A 17,599-nucleotide genomic window follows, 5' to 3' on the forward strand; every position below is an offset into this window, starting at 1 on the left:
ACCAAGTGAGACCTTATCCCAAAACAAAAACAAAAAAAAACACAATAACAAAAAAACACCAGTAACAACAAAATGACAACTACATAAAGACGGTATAGAAAACAAAATGTTCATAATATAGAAATAAAATTATGTATTTTAACTGTAACTATATTAGAAGAGAGTATTCTTATAGACAAGGATGACTAGAAAGATACGCAAAATGAAAACAGCCAATAACACTCTTTATGTCAAGCACTGAGGTAGGTAGTTTATGCACATTGTAACAAATTACATACTAGATTATCTCAAAACTTTTAGATAAATTTTACTGGGCATCATAAATCGATACAAAAAAACCAATGTTTTACAAACACCCACTATGTATAAAGGTATACAAATTTCTAAGCCAGGCTGAAAAATAATTCATATAAGCTATACATCAGTGGAAACCTACCCATGGGAGATAATACAACATAATCTAAATAAAACTTTCAGAGACAAGGCATGTGGCTTCTGGACAGCCACAAACTCCCTAACTCTGCTCTAGTGTTTTGGCCACGAAACGAAAGCCAAGTGGCCTCAGATCTCTTAAAAAACAAAAAAGCAACCTATGGAAGATGGCGTGGTATTTGAGGAATATTTGGGGTCTGTTGAAAAATGCATCCTGTATTTTATTTCAAGAAAAGATCCCCTCGTAATGTCAGGTAAGTGAAGAGCCCTCAGAGACACATGCACACACAAAGAAAAACAAAACAACATAGAGTGAATCCCACCAAAATGTGTTATGATAGCAGAATTATGGGTGATATGATCTTCTGTAATATATCTTTTCATTAAAAATAGAAAAAAAGCAGACTTCCCCTTGATTATCTATAGCCTCTGACCCAAGTGGCTTGGAATCAGAAAACAGCGTCACCCGACTGGAAGCCATCTTGGCATCAATGGTGGAGATGGTGGAGATGAGACTCTGGACCAGCTCATGGGTGGGCTCCACCTCGTCCTGTCAAGACCACCAAGAAAGGGCACGTGAGGAAAGCACAGAGATCCTGGAGAGACACTGGTTTCACTCAGTTCTCAAAATTATCATTCTCAAAATTACACATTTCCTGAAAACCTTTCTTAATGCCACAAAAACCAGAGAAGAAAATCCTTACAATAAACCTTGAAATGGATCCCCATCTCCATTAAACTTTTCCAAAGTTCAGGGAGAATATAACCTGATAACCTAAACACCTAGCTAGAAAAATCTCAGTTCCAATCCTACAACAATGCTAGCTTTTCTAACATTTTAAAATAACCCTGATTTTAACCCAATAAAATTCCATTTCAGAACTAAGAAATAAATATTGGAAATCCACTTCAAAATAAAGAATGAGGAGACCATTGTGAATGAGAAAAAGAAAAAGAAAAAACCAACGAGAGCTGGCGAGCACACTGGTTTTGTAGAAACGGAGATAAGCCACGCAGGTGCCACACTGGCAGCAGGGCCCGCGCCGGGGCCACGGATCAAGGAGGCATGGAGGACAGGACTCTTCTGCTTGGTACAATGAAAACAAGGTATTCTTTTTATTCTACATATTTACAATATGCATTTGAGCCTTTATTATAAGAGAAAAATCTTCAATAAATAAAAATTGAGTATATTACATTTTTAGTTAAAAAATACATTCGGAAAGAATAATGAGAGTTCAGAGCAATGACCCCCGTCTCACCGATGCCTGAAAACCGTGGCTGCACCAAGGTCAACATAGACAGCGTCTTTGTCATACAGCACACGCCCAACTCCAGAAAGAGGCGCATAAACCAGCTGCTCCTTCTTATTTAAACAGCACTTCTTTCGTTGTTCAGGAAGAGTGCAAGGGTCTGGGAGGAAACTGATGTCACTCATGGCAAAATCTCCTATCCCTGGAAGACAGGACCCAAAAAGCCAGCTTCAGCTGACAAGAAGTCAGTGAGTATCTACTGGTGACTTGGGGGATAAAAACGATACACAGTCCAAGGGTTTAAACCATGACCCTAAAGAAGGGCATCGTGCCACACTGCAACAGTGGCCCTCTAGCTACAAGACAAGAGGTCAGAGAAGAGGGGATTCGGTAACACCTTTGCAGGCCTACACATAGCTCTGTTACTTTTAAAACCTCCAGCAAGGCCATCTTCCCTTGTTGGGTCATTTTTCAGTTTTCCTGAGAAATGAAGTCATCCCAAGAATCCTATGTGTAATTCTAGTACGTTCTACAACAAGAGAATACCTGCCATGTGAATTTGGCTTTTACTTTTCAAGTGTGCTCCTCTTAAATAACCATAAAGTGACACCTGCCAGTCACATTTCATGCTTGTTCGGATATCCTCTGGGTTTGTCAAACCTTCCATCCTAGAAAAATAAACTCAATCATACAGCAGAAATGAATGGCAAAAGTTCCTATACCTCCTTTCATGTGTCAATGACTCATCACACTCTTGTCCACTAAGCACGTCATTCAGAATACTAGAAAATGCAGAAACAAGGAAGCACCATTCACCATCCAGCAGAGGAAAAGGGACAGGCACACAACTGTGTCTCTAGGCTGAAAGTGACATTCATTTCTTAAGACACCAGACAGGGAGATGACGTCCACCTGGGGTCAACAAAGAGTGAAGAACATATTCAAATAATCCGTTTCTGGAAGAGGGTGAGCCTGTGCTCTGGGATTTTTACTGTGGTTTGGATTCTGGCAGGTGGAAAAAGTGTATTCCAGGCTGAGAAAACCACAGCACAAAGAAGAGCACAAAGGAAGGAAACTGAAGGCACACACGAGGACTCAAGCACCCGGACATGAAGGCAGCATCACTGAAAACTGAGGATGAACGTAGGATGGGGCCACATCCTGTAGGCTTAAATGTTTCCAAGTCTTCCCATTCTCCTAAACATCTCATAATTAATTTACTTCCAAAGGCACAGCATCTTTAAGCAATGATATAAGTAGACATTTTCCATCAACTATACTTCTACTCCCACTATTCAAATAGGCACAAAATAAATCCCATCACTGTTCTTTTTCTAGCCTTTTTAGCTTTGAAATATATGGCCTGGGAAGAAAAAGTTTATAATCACTTTTTACCTGTTTGCCAGGATATAAGGGTGAGAAGTTTGCCATGTGAAAGGCCTAAACTTCACAACTGTAATAAAACGGCCCAGATTGTGGATTTCTTGGTTTTGTTATTCTCCAGGCATCATTCCAGAAAGGTAGAACAGGTTGGCACCCTAAACATTAAAGGAAAATTAAAAATTAAATTTCAATTAAGTTCTTGTCAAAACTGCAACAAAATAAAAGCTCTAAATAAGAACCAATCCTAAGAAGGGAGACTTCCAGCAAAACCACTGTCTTGAGGCTTCCAGAGCCTTGCTGGCTTCTTTCAGGACTTATGAGAGCCCCACAGAGGCAGACTGCTCTGCAGCCGAGCAGGGGCATCCATCTAAGTATGGTGAGGAGAGGGAGGTGAGGCCTCTGGGCACAGACACGGTTCTGTGGCCGATGGACCAGAGCAGTATGGAAAGGAAGGGGCAGTGCCTGGTCCTGTAACTGGGAGAAACTTCTGATGTACTCTATTAAGTACTAACCCCAAAACAGCCAAACACTGCCTGGTGCAGCAGGTACAGGGACAAATGAGATACACCAAGAGGCCCAGAATAAGTGCTCTCCTGGGGGAAACCTTCCAGAGACTGGGAACACATACACAATGGGGATTCAGGAGGTCAGGGACTGCGAAAATATACACAAAGGGAATTCAGGAGGCAAATCCTAGAGAGACATTAAGTAATGTCTCTTCAGTTTTTTGTTTGTTTGTTTGTTTGTTTTTTGAGATAGAGTCTCACTCTGTCACCCAAGCTGGAGTGCAGTGGCACAATCTCAGCTCATTGCACCCTCTACCTCCCAGGTTCGAGTAATTCTCACATCTCAGCCTCCAGAGTAGCTGGGATTACAGGCATGCACCACCACACCTGACTAATTTTTGCATTTTTAGTAGAGATGGGGTTTGGCCATATTGCCCTGAGCTCTAAACTCCTGGCCTCAAGTGATCAGCCCGACTCTGCTTCCCAAAGTGCTGGGATTACAGGCAGGAGCCACTGTGCCTGCCTCTTCAGTCTGTCTTAAAAGGATTATACTATCAGTATCTAACAATTATTTCTCTTCCTACCGGGAAAACTTCTGTCCAGAACGTGTGTTTTAATCGCTTGTCTTCTTCAGTTGCTTATTATGCTTGAAGGAGTCGAGGTGGGTAAGAACTCCCATACTTTTAGGAAAGCCATGTACTTGACAGATGTTTAGAAACTCAAAGGTTTCCATTTCAGACCCAAAGCTGGCATCTATAAGTATCAGTACCTAAAAACAGATCACATCATTTCTCAAAGAAACTACCAAAACAGATCACCTACACTAGGGGTTGGCAACTGGCCCACGTGCCAAATCCACCCATCACCTGTGTTTGTAACTAAAGTTTTATTGGAACACAGCCACATTAATTCATTTACATATTGTCTATGGCTGCCTGTGCACTACAACTGCACAGCTAAGTAGCTGTAAAAGATATGATCCACAAAGCTGAAAATATTTATTATCTGGCCCTTGACAGAAAAGTCCCACTGCAGACTAAATCAAATGACTACACAGGCATCACCCAGAGAAACCACCACCCTCTGACTTGCTCTAAAAGGCAACCATAAGACAATGCCCACTAGGCTATAAACTTTCATTTTAAGAATTCTAATGCGTGAGAAGTAACTCAGAAAAGGCTGGGTCTAACCTGGCCCTTACCTAAGAAATCCTAATTTAAAGAAATGAAGTTTTCCATCATGTACTTTTAAGTCAAATAACAGGTCTCTGACATCCAAAGAATGCGAAGAAAGTGATAATCAATGAAATATATTTAATATGTACAGAAAACCAACCTCTTCTTTCAATCTCCTCATGAAAAAAAAAATCTGTTTTTTGCTGGGAAGTATGCAATGTACACCTCTATCTTGTACGTTAATTTGTATAACTCAATTGCTCAGAAATTTTTTTAATAGCTACCAGTTTAGAAATAAGTCAAAAAACAGTAAGATTATGATGAATCATAGTCTATAAGAAAATAAAAGCAGATAAGACCAATTTTTAAAATTAAGATACTTCAAAGATGCAAATTTCACAATTGATTCCTAGAAACTTCTAGCTTTAATACTAAAGATAGTTCTGTTTTTATCCTTCCATGGATAACTAAAAATAACACAAAATGGAAACAGAAATGCCCATCTTTGATTAAACTAGGAAACATTCAAAACCCGAAACCACAGAATATATGAAGTTGGATTTGTAGGAAAGCACAGCTGCCACTGCAGACCAAGGCAGCAAGCAGAGCTCTCCAGCAACACTGGACCAGCTCAAAGAACAGGTGGAAAATCCTCACACCACATCTGATGCCACAGAGTGCTAAGGGGCAAGCAGCTGATTTTAAGGTCAGGAAGAACAGGGACCAAACAGTCCCTCAGCTGCCAATCTTTGTCATCTAAGCCAGTGTTACTCCCCTAATCCACATACACACGTACACACCCAAATCCACGTACTGTGTGTGTCTCTGCCATACTCAGGAGGCTTTGACAACCCAGAGCAGAGCAATCAACATAAGCTAGGCTAAATAAATTATGGTGCATCCATAGAATGGAATATTATCTTAAAAAAAAAAAAGGAGGCAGACCTACAGTACTTACTGATTATATACCTCCAAGATATGTTACACGAAAAAAGCAAAGCATAGAAGTGTGTGTAAAATAAGGTACCATTTGTGTTTTTAAAGGGTGGCATGTGTGTTTATATGTATCTGGAAGGATACTGCTCTGCATGGACCTGAGACACCAGCAGTTAGAGCAAGGAAAGAGAAAACGCACACTGTGTGTACCCTGCATTAGTTAGAGTGCTTTACCAAATGTGTGTGCTCCTTTTGAAAATCTGAAAAAGATTTACATAGGCATCTCTCTCAATGATGGTTAAGAGGCTGGGAAGGGGAGCAGGGAGGGAGGGACAAAGACGGAAAGGTTAACAGGTATAAAAATACAGTTAGAATAAATTATAGTGCCCAACAGCACACTAGGGTGACTATAATTTATTATATAATTCAGAACTAAAAGAATAAATTAAAATGTTCCCAACACAAAGAAATGATAAATGTTTGAAGTGACAGATATCTGAATTACCCTGATTTGATCATCACACATTGTATGCTTCTATCAAAATACTACACGTACCCCATAAATAGGTACAACTATTATGTATCCATAATAATAAAAATTTAAAAATGCAAAGGCATCTCTTAATATGTATGTCTTTAAAATCAGAAACTTGCTATATTTTAAATAAAAGAGAAACAAATGACTTCCATGAACTAGTCAATCATTTCAAGTATACAAGATTTAGTAATCTTTACACAACTTTACATTAATTACACTTATTTTTACTAATAGTAGCGTTACATGTTCAAACTTTGAATGTTATTTAGTTTTCTGACATTATAATGGCACAACTTTAAAATCTGTATTACTTTTTACTTTATATTTTAGGAGTCTTCCTGGGCCGAAGTATAAAATATGTAGCTCTAGAAAAAACTAAATAAAAATGAAAAAGCCAAGGTATCTGTCACCCTACACTTCCTAATCAATATGGCTTATTTTTTTGCTTTTTTTTTTTTTTTTTTTTGAGATGGAATTTCCCTCTTGTTGCCCAGGCTGGAGTGCAATGGCAGAATCTCGACTTACCACAACCTCCGCCTCCCGGGTTGAAGCAATTCTCCTGCCTCAACCTCCTATGTAGCTGAGATTACAGGCATGCACCACCTCACCCGGCTAATTTTGTATTTTTATCAGAGACGGGGTTTCTGCATGCTGGTCAGGCTCGTCTCAAACTCCCAACCTCTGGTGATCGGCCCACCTCAGCCTCCTAAAGTGCTGGGATTACAGGCGTGAGCCACTGCGTCTGGACTTTTTTTTTTTTTTTTTTTTTTTTTTTTTGCTAATTTGTATTTTATTTTTGTTAATTTAAAAGATAGTTAATAGAATATCAGGAATAGTGAACATTATCATTTACATAAATGTAAGAGCGTGTACATTTTCCACACACTGAGTACTGTCTACATTTTCTATTAATAAACTCTGACCGCTTCTTCAGGCAATGCATGTACTTACTTATTATCATTAAGGATGAAGGTTCTAGAACCATTAGGAACAAGGGTCCCATCTTCACACAAGTTACTTAACTGCTGGGAGACTCTATTTCATCTTATGTAAACTACAGATAATACCTACTCATCTCAAGGGTGTATCAAGGGTTTATGTAAGCTAAGTTTGTAGAAAGCAGTTAGCACAGTGCCAGAAAGGGTCCAAGAAGAAATGGTACTTACTATGATATATTTGTACGTATATATGTATGCATGTTAATGAGTTCTTATTAGCTGTGTTCATTAAAGGTTTTCTCCATCCTGTCATTTGCTTTTAGATTTTGGAATACATTTCATTGTGCATGTTCCATTTGTATTATTAATATAATAACATTTATTACTATTATTATCATCATCAATTCAGTCACATCTACTGTATCCCATGATGACCATGATTCCTTTAATAATCATAAAACTCTCTTCCCTTCATCACAGGGTAAATAACCTATCACAACGCTGTAAGTCTCCATCAGCACCCCAGGCTGCCCCTGCTGACTAACCAGATCTGCTACTTTAGCCAGATCAACCATCATGTTAATATCACACCCACATTCAATAATGGTGAGTCTGCGCTTTTTACCTATAAGTGAAAAGATGAAATTTTTACTTTAAAAAGACCCTGAAAAAACTCTGAGCATCAACTCTAACTTTCATTTTTTAACTGCATCCAATAAAACACCATATACGTTTACAGGAGTGTACCAGAAGTTCATATTTACTGGTAAAATAAAATAAATTCTATCCTGTTTTTCTTGCTGTGTTCTAAATTTAAATAATATCAAAAGTCTACCCAGATGAATAAAAGTGCTCAAAAAGGAAAAATTCTGGCTCGACAGGCTCCATGATAACCATGATCCAGCTGTTCAGCTGCAGGACCATGTCTTCACCTCTATCAAAACTTCCCATATTCCCACTATCGCTAAAAACATCCTCAAACATAATGCAACAGAATATTCATAACGATAATCATTTCTAAATTAAGGTAATAGGAAACTAGTCAAGAAAATATAGGCTGGGCACAGTGACTCACACCTGTAGTCTCAGCACCTTGGGAGGCCAAGGCAGGTGGATCCCTTGAGCCCAGGAGTTTTGAGACCAGCTTGGGCCACGTGGGGTAACCCCATCTCTACAAAACCAAAAAAGAAAGGAAAAAAAAGAAAAATTAGCCAGGCATGGTGGCATACATTACTCAGGAGGCTAAGGTAGGAGGATTGCTTGAGCCTGGGTGCTTCAGGCTGCAGTGAGCTGTAATCACACCACTGCATTCCAGCCTGTGCCACAGAGTAAGACTCTGTCTCAAAAAAAGGAAAAGAAAATATGGATGCTCCAAAGATAAAGAAAAGACTCAATCCAACTATATTACTGCAATAACAAGAGATTTCAGAGTGTGCATTGCCATTCCACCACTGGAAGTTTGTTTCATCTTCCCTCAAACTTGGAAAGGTCACCACCTCCCAAAGCTGACAAATTCTCATATGAAAAAGAGAAAACACGCACTTCCACCAGCATGTGGCTTCATAAGGGCAAGCATGTGCACCTGGCACATACGAGGTACGTGCTATGTGTTAAATATATACATGTTAAATAATGTGTTCACAATGACCAGGCCTGCTAGGCCCTTCCAAGGAACATGCTTGGCAAAGCCATAGAGCAGTCAGGATAAGATATACATCACATTCTTATCTCTGGGAACGTACCCTTTTCTGAAGTTATAGCTAACTTAGTAAAAGTATAAGAGACATAACATGATATGACAAAATTTAACATGTTCCACTCAAGAAAAAAACAAACACACGCATGTCCCTCAGATGACGACAGCCACACCAACTCTGTGTCTGTGGCGGCATCTCCTACCTGACACGATCGTCACAGGGCCTCTGATCTCGGTCAACTTCTGCCGGGTGAAGTTCCAAATGAGGCATTATATCAAAGTGCTCTTTCCAACTTTGGAAGCCCCATCACCACTGCCACTATTGGTGGGGGCTCTAGTGGAGTTCAATCAACCACTGGAATATGATGCTTTTTTGTCTTCAAATCCAGAGTCCTATTCATTTAAAAAAAAAAAAAAAAGGAAAGGAAAAAGTAAACCACTTTCAAAATAGAGTAAAAGGTATCAACCTTATAAGTAGATAAATTTTTAGTACACTTATACATATGAGTAATTTAGTATATTTTATAGAGTACACCAGACAATATATAAATATAAGTAACTTGTCAATTATTAACTTCTGACGCCCCTAAAAATAATTGCTGTTGGATAAAGATGTAACAAGATGATTTCAATAGTATAGAGAGCTGAAAATTAAACACTCCTTAAATCTGTTTCATAGTTTTTTAAAAACCAAAAGATAAATACCGAGGCAGTGCATCATAACAGATAAGAGCAGAGGCTCTGGAGTTAAATTTGGCTCTCCTACTTACTGGTTATATGATTGGAGGTCACTTGGCTTTTCTTGACCTCAGTTCTCTTCTCCATAGAAAGAGGGCAAGAATGCTTCCTACTCTAGTAAGGCTTCTGGAAGCATTTAGTTGAATAATGTTTAAAGTCCACTGCTAAGAATATCACAAGGACTCACTAAATAAAGCTATGTTAGTAATAAGTATTGTAACTTTTGTATTTTATATTACAACTTTGTAAAACATATCTGGGGGGGGGAAAGCAAACCTATCACCATAGAAACAGTTTAAAGTTTAGGAACAAACAAATTCAATAAATTCTTGTATCTTGGGCAAGAAACACCAAGTGCAGATGCTGGAGGCAAGGCAGCTTCTATGGCAAACTTCTCATGTTTTGGTAAAAAGTCACACAGCATGCATCTCCATGTCCTTTGGAGCTGGACTAGACTTGTGAATCCAAATGTCACCTGTGAGAGGCTCCTACTATTTAAAAAGAATCAATGGAAGAAGCATCAGACTGTAGCTAAACATACCTGTGAAAGGATCGAGACATCCGCACAGCAGATTGAACTGCAAAAGCTTTGGGATTTCTCTTCCAGGAATCTTTGTCTCCTAGCTGGAGATCCTGCAGATGCCGCTTCTTTTTCTTTGCAGCTTTGGGTGCATTGTTTTTCTTTCAGTGTTTCTTCCGGTCCTTAGTTTCCATAGTGGCTACTTACCAATAACAAGTAACTCTAACCTACAAGGAAGAAGGCTGGGGTAAGGAGGTGGGAGAAGCATTTTACAATCCAGGCAATACCCAGGGAAAAACATTAAATTTCATTTATTTCTTCATGAAGAGATGATGTGTTTGTTCACTGAACAAGGGTAGAAACTGCTTAACCATCCCCAATTTCACTTATCTCTGTTATGCTATAAATTAGATGAGTTACCTCTGCTAAGGTTACATTTTATGGTTAAGTTACTTTTTATTCATCTTAAGTGTCAACATCAGCAGTATTTATTTCTCCAAGGATGGAAATATTCTATATCTGTACTTTTCAGTCATTTAGCCATTACCCACTTGTGGTTACTTAAAATGTACTTAGAGAAACTGAAAAAATGAATTTTTAATTAATTTCATTCTAACTCTAAACAGTCACATGAGGCTACCACACTTGACAGCTCAGACGTAGATATCAACTAATGAAGCAGTTTCCTAACTTAAACTAAAACTTAAATTTTAATAAAAAAATTTAAAATGCTTTTATGAACTTCCAATATGATCACAGTATTACTTTTAGTACCTGTTGACTCTGTAAAACTCCTAAATTACAACTCATCTACATACATTTTAAAAATAGCAATATTTGTATGTGGGAGATATGACTGGTTCTAGATGATGCCTGGAGACCCCATGGACTTACAGAGACCCTTCCAGTGATTTCTGAGATACCTGGGAATCTGTGACCAATAAATTGGTAATCACTGAATTAGTGAGGTTTTTAAGGATGTCCGGCTGCATAAAATCTGACAGCTTGATTGAAAAAAAAGCGGCGCAGGGTGCCATTTCATTCAATTAAGGTCCTGTATTAATTCTGCTTAGTAAATGTTTGGGTCTATCTATGATGCGGTAGCCACTGTGCCAGTAAATGGATATAGCTATGATCTGACTTGCAGAGGAAATCCAAACTAGTATCTTCCGTGCCATGCAATAAGGGATACACTGCAAGGCTGCACAGGGTGCTACTGGAGCATAGAGGTGAGTCAGAGGCTTCCAAACAGACACACACACGAGCGGAAACAGAAAGTCTTTATGTATCACTATATGTCAAGGAACACTGGCCGGGAGTTAGGAGAGCTGGGCACTAGGAATGCTTTGAAACTGAATCGCTGTGTTATTTCAGAGGTTATGTTGCTTCTCTACTATATTTTAGTTCCGAACTTGTACTAATGTCTCCCTTTTCTTCTTCGTGGGAAAAGCACAATTTGGGGTCAACAGATTCCGTTCAGGTCTAAGTCGCCTGCCGGAACCACCTCGCTAGGAAACGACGTCTCCTCGACACCTTCCCTCCCGGTACCGGCTCTCTGCAGCAATTCATTCCGTCACTCTCCCAACAACCCCGGGCACACCTCCGGCAGATGCGAAATATTGCTGCTCATCAGGAGCAAAGATGACCCGGTGACCCGGGGGAGGGCCTTCCCACTCGCGATCTTCCCAGTGCCCCACAACCAGGGACCCCACTGCCGCCTAGCCCAGCCCGCGCACCGAGCCTGTTCACAACTGCGACCCATCAGGTCCACTTGGACACCGCCGGAAACGGAAATTCACCGTCGCTCCGACTCTCCGGAGGGAAACAAAAAGGCAGAAAAAAGAGACCGGCGCCTGGACGGCTTTCAGTGGAGAGCTGGAAGAAAGACTCGTCAACAGCTGAGTGCGGGCGTAGGCGCCGTCTGCGCGGTGCGTTCCACCCGGTCCGCATCCCTCACGATTCCGCCCCATCCCGCCCTTGGAACCCGCTGCCTCAACTCCCGCGGTGGGACTCCGGAGCAGCGTATACCGTGCTCGCCTTAGTCCTTCCGAAAGGCCAGGGCAGCTGTGCGGCCTGGCGCGGGTTACTTGGTGCGGTGCAAAAAGCCAGAAGGAGACACACTTGGTCCTGGCCACCCCGGAGTCACCCAAACCAAAAGGTAAAAGAAACATAAAAAAGCCTTCTGGAAAGTGTAAAAAAAAATTAATTGCAGAGTGATTTTTGTCGTGTCAAATCATAATTACTGTTAGCAGCTTTTTTAAACGTTTTATATTCATTTTTCATGGTGTTCTAACATATGAGCTGCTTCAAGTGTTTTTGGACATAGCTTGGGTGTAAAATGTAAGAAGGGCATATTTTCAATTTGTAGCTTTCTTTTTTGAAACTTACTGAAGTTTGTTCCCCTTCTTTCTCACCCACCCCAACACATTTTTTTAAAAACCACCACCAGGTATCCGTTACAGCACTGATGTGAGTGTAGATGAAGTAAAAACTTTGGCTTCTCTGATCACATACAAGTGTGCAGTGGTTGGTAAGTGATCGCCTTTCTTATGAGAACTCTGGGGAAATGTGTTTACACATATGGTTACTGTTAAGATGCTATAGAAATATACCTTATCAGAACTGATTTTTTTTAAGTCGTACTCTTTAAGACCTGCATCATTTTTCAATTAGTCTAAATTAAAATTTAGCCTTTTTTTACGTGGGGGATTTTTTAAAATAGGAGCTAAGTGCATTTTAAGTCTAGATCTTTGTTTTCAATTCCTTAACACATTCTGTAAATAAGACCAAATTATAGTAGAAGGATAGTAAATAACCTATTATCTTTTAGAAGTTGTAAAGACCACTGATTATATATGAGACCCCCGCCCCTGCCCCGGCTGCACGGGCCCCCGCCAAAGGGCCCATGGACTGCGCAGCCGAGCTGGCGCCCTGAGCGCAGCGCGGTTCCCCCAGGGCGCCCCCGAGGGGAGCGCGAACGAGGTCCGGCACCTGTGCTAGGTTACTCCCAGCGCAGGGCCACACTTGCGCCATCCGAACAGCCCCTTCTCATTTCAGGGGTCACCCTCCCCACCACCCATTGGCCCACCATAGCCGGAGACCAGCTCCCGAGGAAGGTGATGGACGCCAAGAAGCTGGCCAGCCTGCTGCGGGGCGGGCCTGGGGGGGCCTGGTCATCGATAGCCGCTCCTTACTGGAGTACAACAGCTGGCATGTGCTCAGCTCCGTCAACATCTGCTGCTCCGAGCTGGTGAAGTGGCGGCTGCAGAAGGGCAAGGTGACCACTGTGGAGTTCATCCAGCCGGCCACACGCAGCCAGGTGGAGGCCACAAAGCCACAGGACGTGGTGGTCTATGACCAGAGCACAGGGGACGCCAGCGTGCTGGCTGCATACAGCTTCCTCTCCATCCTGCTGAGCAAGCTGGACGGCTGCTTCGGGCAGCGTGGCCATCCTCGCAGGGGGCTTCGCCACCTTCTCCTCCTGCTTCCCTGGCCTCTGCCAGGGCAAGCCTGCTGCCCTGCTACCCATGAGCCTCTCCATCCCTGCCTGCCCCTGCCCAGCGTGGGCCTGACCTACATCCTGCCTCACCTCTACCTGGGCTCACCGAAAGACGTCCTGAACAAGGATCTGATGACGCAGAATGGAATAAGCTACGTCCTCAATGCCAGCAACTCCTGCCCCAAGCCTGACTTCATCTACCAGAGCCGCTGCATGCGGGTTCCCATCAACGACAACTACTATGAAAAGCTGCTGCCCTGGCTGGACAAGTCTGTCGACTTCATCTATAAACCCAAGCTGTCCAGCTGCCAAGTCATCGTCCACTGTCTGGTCGGCATCTGCCACTGTGCAACCATCGCCATCGCCTATATCATGAAGACCATGGGCATGTCCGCCAACGACGCCTACAGGTTCATGAAGTACCGGCGTCCGTCCGTCTCGCCCAGCTTCAACTTCCTGGGCCAGCTGCTGGAGTAGGAGCGCAGCCTGAAGCTGCTGGCCGCCCCCCGGGACGATGAGGGCACCCCCTCAGGGACGCCGGAGCCTCCGCCCAGCCCTGCGGCCGGGGACCCCGCTGCCACGGCTGCCACCACCTACCTCAGAGAGCGCTGCCACCAGGAGTGCGTCTCCCAGGGAGGGCTGCCCGAGCGCAGGCGGAGAGCCCCCACGCCCCCAGCCACCAGCACGCTGCAGCAGGGCCTGCGTGGCCTGCACCTCTTCTCAGACCGCCTACAGGATACCAACAGCTTCAAGCGCTCCTTCTCGCTGTACATCAAGTTAGCGAACACCCCCAGGCTGGTCCCCCGACCCCGGCGAGGCCCCGAAACTCTGGAAGCTGCACAGCCCGTCGAGGCCGCGCTGGGCCTGCCCTTGCCCAGCCGGGGCGGCCCCAGGCCCCAGTTCCCAGTCGGCTGTCCCTTCCGTCCGCGCTCCCCAGCGCACAGCCTGGGCCTGAACTTCAGCAATGAGGCCCGGCAGACTCCGCTGCACGGCCTCTAGGCCCTGTCTGCATCCAGGCTGCCCGGCCCTGGCCAGCTGGCGGGCCCCGAAGCCTGGACGCCACCCCTCGACTCCCCGGGCAAGCAGTCGCCCGACAGGCCCTGGTGCTTCAGCCCCGAGGGCGCGCAGGGAGCAGGCAGAGTGCTGTTTGCGCCCTTAGGCAGGGCAGGCGCCCCGGGACCAGGGCAGGTCGCTGCCGCCGCGGGAGGCAGGGAGGACCGAGCCCCGGACGCTCTGACCGGTTGGCCCGACGAGCTGGTCCCGGCAGTTCAAGTGCCGCAGCTGCCAGATGGAGTTAGAGGAGGGCATCATGGAGGGGCGCGCGCGCGCAGCGAGGAGCTGGCTGCCCTGGGCAAGCAGGCGAGCTTCTCGGGCAGCGTGGAGGTCATCGAGGTGTCCTGACCCCTCCGCTGCCCTCGGCTCCGCCGCCCGCAGCCGGGCCCGTTACAAATATTTATTATATATAATGCAAAGAAAGGTAAACGGTTTCACTGTGGTTTTTATCGAGAAGTAAATATTTCTATTGTTTATTTGTTTAAGCTGTTCATTCTGGCAATGATTTGGCAACAGTGCAGGTGGTCCTCGAGCTCTACTTTTACTGTCTGGTATTTAAACTGAAACACACGTTTCTAAGCAATACAAGGCCACCTTCAGTCGCAAGCTGGGTGCCAGGCCTGGGGCCCCTCCCAGTTCCCCCGCCCCTGGAAACACTGCTGATGTTTGCATAGGCTGCCGAGCTTTCGTGCACTTTTTACACAAGAACAAGGTAAAAAAAGGAAAAAAAAAAAACACACAAAAACGTATTTGCCACAAACTGAGCCGCAGATCCCCCCTTCTTCCGCCACCCACTTCCCCTGCTCTCTCCTTTGGGGCTCTGCACCAAAGCCATAGGTTGGGGAAGCAGGAACTGGTGTGCCCCAGAGAGATGCGACCAGCCCTCTACCAGCTCCAAGCACCAAATCTTGATGGCAGGGAGGGCACCCCGCTGCCCGTTGCTCCAGAGCTGTTCCCTCTCGGGGAAGGACAGGCATTGGGCCCCATGGTGCCAGGGTGTTCAGAGGGGCTGAGGTATAGAACAGAGTGTGTAGGGGTCTGGGGCAGGGGCTTCTGGAGCATCAGATGAGGTAGAGCCCAGGGGAGGATGGGGTGTTAATGCCCCCCACTCCTGCCAGAGCCCCAGTCCAGCCACTGAGTGGCTCAGAAAGGCCATTCCCAGAGGGCTGCGGCCCTCCCTTCTCCTTTGCCCATGCCCCCAGAGCTGCCTGCCGGGCAGGGCGGCACTACTGCAGGAGAGGAGCTTGGCCTCATGGGGTCAGGCAGGAGGGGCCTGGCTAGCCAGTGCTGGCTCCATTGGGCAGGGAGCCCTGGACCGCCAGGTATGAGGAGGCGGTGGGCTTAGGGTCCTATTCCAGGTCTGTCCCCCACCTAGCAAGGCCCCAGGCAGGACTTGGAAATCAGGTGTGCACCTGCAGGCTGAGGGGCTCCATGAGCAGGTGCTGCCTCGCACAGGGAGTTCAGGTGCCAACCAAGCCCCTGTGCTTCTGGGGTAGACCTGCTTCACTTAGGGAGCGCTGCCTCAAGGCAGATAAAGCCCGCTTGTTTGCCCCGACCCGCATGGGGGCCCCTCAGGAGAGAAACTCTTGTGCGCCCCTTTCCCAGGGCAGCTCTCTCTAGGCAGCATGCCAGCCCCCAAATGGTGGCTTTTGGGCCCAGGTGGGTCAGCCTGCTGCCCCTGCCCCATACCCTCTCGGGCCGTTGGGACCCCTGCCCTTCAGATGTCCTAGGGTCTAGGACTGAGCCAGCCACCCTGGGAAGAGGCCAGGGCCTTGGCAGGAGGGGCACCCAGGCAGGACCCAGACCTGAGTCCAGGAGCAGGGCCAGGGAGGCGCCCGCCCTGGCCCGGCCAGCCGCCCTCTCTGTGGTTTCTTCTATTTGTTGTTCTTTTCACTCACAGCCCTGTGTTCCTATCATCCCTCCTTTCAGCAAAAGTCCTGTTCCCTTTCCCTCTGTCCCAACCCACTCCTGTTCCCCAACAAAATAAGCTATCATTGTTGTATTTGCAATCTATGGATTAAAGGTTGAAGTATTTATTATTATTGCTTAATTATTATTATGTAAAATATATATATATATATATATGAACTTGGCTAGCCAATGTTATTGAACAATTCCTGTTCAATAAAATGTTGTTTAACGTACAGTTTAGAAAACGATGGTAGGTTTATTTCTTGAACTTTCAGAAATTCAAGCTTAAAGCATCACGTTTTTCTAAAATTGTGTGGTGCTTTCTGTCATTTTACTTTTGTAAACTTTATATGGAATAGCAACCATCAGTCTTCTCTTTCAGATGTGCCATTTGGGGGTGCTAAAGCTGGTGTTAAGATCAATCCCAAGAACTATACCGTAAGTATGAAAGTGATACTTGTTTTTTGTTGTTGTTGTTTTTATTGTTTTTTTGAGACAGAGTCTTGCTCTGTCACCCAGGCTGGAGTGCAATGGTGCAGTCTCGGCTTACTGCAACCTCCGCCTCCCGGCTTCAAGCAATTCTCTTGTCTCAGCCTCCCAAGTAGCTGAGACTGCAGGCGTGTGCCATCATGCCCAGCTGATTTTCGTATTTTTAGTAGAAATAGAGTTTTGCCATGTTGGTCAGGCTGGTCTTGAACTCCTGACCTCAGGTGATCCACCCATCTCAGACTCCCAAAGTGCTGGGATTGCAGGCATGAACCACAATGCCCGGCCTCCTACTATTTGTTATAGGAGCTTTTGCTAAACATACAACATTTCTGAAGATACTAATCTTCGTTTGCTTGATGTTTTTGTATCTTACTATTATCTGTGTTTATATGTTCTTTGTGTACGATCTGAGTATTCTTTTCTATGATATGTAAATATTTGTCATTTATCCTTTAATTTTCAAGCAGTTTAAACCTTTCTATATATATTTTTTATCTAGAAGGCTTCTAATTTGTTTCAATAGAATATACAT

The 17,599-nt window shown here is 44.4% G+C and overlaps 3 pseudogenes; 2 read left to right on the plus strand and 1 right to left on the minus strand.

Annotated features, from left to right (window-relative positions):
• Positions 1-219: 219 nt before the first annotated feature.
• On the minus strand, positions 220-10,338 carry LOC126962623 (ribosome biogenesis protein BMS1 homolog; annotated as a pseudogene).
• Positions 10,339-12,970: 2,632 nt separating this feature from the next.
• LOC126962240 (dual specificity protein phosphatase 8-like) lies at positions 12,971-15,015 on the plus strand (annotated as a pseudogene).
• A 523-nt stretch (positions 15,016-15,538) lies between these two features.
• LOC126962241 (uncharacterized) lies at positions 15,539-16,661 on the plus strand (annotated as a pseudogene).
• The last annotated feature ends 938 nt before the right edge of the window (positions 16,662-17,599 follow it).

This window comes from Macaca thibetana, chromosome 9 (genome assembly GCF_024542745.1).
Source record: "Macaca thibetana thibetana isolate TM-01 chromosome 9, ASM2454274v1, whole genome shotgun sequence".
NCBI lineage: Eukaryota > Metazoa > Chordata > Mammalia > Primates > Cercopithecidae > Macaca > Macaca thibetana.